The 1,647-nt window shown below is 65.6% G+C and overlaps 1 protein-coding gene across 1 annotated transcript in view; it reads right to left on the bottom strand.

The window, feature by feature from the left end:
- The window catches only part of SSX2IP (SSX family member 2 interacting protein), a 46,893-nt gene extending 46,158 nt beyond the window's left edge, over nt 1-735 (bottom strand). The window contains exon 1 of the mRNA XM_019531178.1: nt 620-735. The gene's annotated coding sequence lies outside the window, so the exon portion shown is untranslated. The remainder of the gene's footprint in view (nt 1-619) is intronic.
- Between the last annotated feature and the right edge of the window lie 912 nt (nt 736-1,647).

Genomic DNA, 1,647 nt, shown 5'->3' with positions numbered 1-1,647 from the left:
TGCTGCTTCTTCCCATAAAGCACCAGGGGTTTTGTTCGTTGGGTTCTGCAAGCCGCTCCGTAGGTGCTGAGCACCCGCTAATTTTTTTCGGCGGGTGCTTGAGCCCCAGAGCACCCACGGAGTCGGCGCCAGTGGTCTCGAGGATCGACCCTGCTGCCTCCTACCATTCACAGACGACTGATCTTCGTCTCGCTCCGCTGCTGCTGGAGAAATGAATCCTGCCAAGGCTGCAACCAGCTCTGCAACTCCTCAGGTGCCACACACATCTTCCCACCAGCACCCTCCGCCAGCCGACTCTGCAACGGGCGGCCAGTTATCCTCTGTGCTGCGACCGCCTGGCTACCCGGATTAGTGCAAGCTTTCCGGCAGCCCTGCGGCACCCGGAGCTGCGGGGCTTTTCCTCCTTTCAGCTCCAGGGAAGGCGCTTGGGTGTCTCCCCCCGCGGCCCTCCCGCGCCTCCGACACCTGCCGACAGGCCCAGTTGTGCTCCGCAAGCCGAGCCCTGCCTGTTTCACAGCCCTGCTCCACCTGTCCCGCGGCCCCCGCTTCGCCGCGCATCCTCCCCCCGGGGGGGCGGCGCCCGGCACCCCGAGACGCCACGTGCCCGCGCCCTGCTTACGTCACGCCCACGTCACACATGAGGCCCGGCACAATGACGTCTTGGGAGCAACAGGAACCGAAACGGCTTGCGGTGCAACCCGCTGCTCCCCGGGCCGGCAGCGCGGGCCAGCCTCCCCCTCCCGCGCGCACGTGCAGGGGGCGGTGCCGAAGGGAGGACGGTTGGATGTCCCGCCCCAAATCGCGTGCCCCGCCCCCCGCGCACTCACCCACGCAGCCGATTAGGCGAGGCGAGGCGAGACAGCCCGGGTGCCGCCGGCCCGGCCCCGCCCCCCGCACTCCCATTGGCCGCGCGGTTGCTAGGAGACCGGCAACAAGGGCCCGAGGGCCGACGCGCACCTGCCACCGGGGAGAGGGGGAGGGGCTGCCTCGAAGACCAGAGGTGGCCGGGCCGGGCGCTACCCCGAGCCCGCGCTGCGCCTCCCTTTGCCCCGCCCGGTCCCACAGGTAGGCGACCGCCCGCGCCTCCCTGCTCCAGTGACTTAGCGGCGCGGCCGCCCTGCCCCCTCGGCCTTGGCAAACACTTCCCCAGTAGGGCCCGGTCTTCAGTTCAGCAGCCTGTTGCCTTCGTGGCAAAGTGCGTTCAATTCGACACAGGCCGACGAGGCAGGAGCTTAGTTGTGAATTGTAGTTATTGACTTACCTAGTGGCATCTCCTTGTGCCCCCGCTCCTGCCCCTTCCAGGGTAAGGGGTTGTTCTCGTCATTCCGGAGGGGGAAATCCTGCTCCAGCTGGATGAGCAGGAGTCTCTCCCCCAGAAGCCAGGGAAGAGCACAACCAGGTAGTGTAGCTCCCAGGTGGGACGGACCCGCAGGGGTTGAGGCCTGCCCGAGACTGAAAGCCCTCCCTGTCTGTGAGGAGGAGCCATGCAGGATACCGGCAGGGGAAGGTGGAGGGGTCAGTGGCAGGAAAAACAAAAGAGAAGCATCCACCTAGTGGGTGAGATTGCTCTTACTGCTGGGGAAGCTTTGGAAGCAAGGATGTGAGAGGAACGGAATACACAAAGCTTTAAAAGATCAGAACTGAGTT

The sequence above is a fragment of the Crocodylus porosus genome, unplaced genomic scaffold (assembly GCF_001723895.1).
Source record: "Crocodylus porosus isolate Cpor-Errol unplaced genomic scaffold, CroPor_comp1, whole genome shotgun sequence".
NCBI classification, from domain to species: Eukaryota; Metazoa; Chordata; order Crocodylia; family Crocodylidae; genus Crocodylus; species Crocodylus porosus.
The sequence above is the reverse complement of the archived record's forward strand: the minus strand, read 5'-3'. Positions and strand labels throughout refer to the sequence as shown.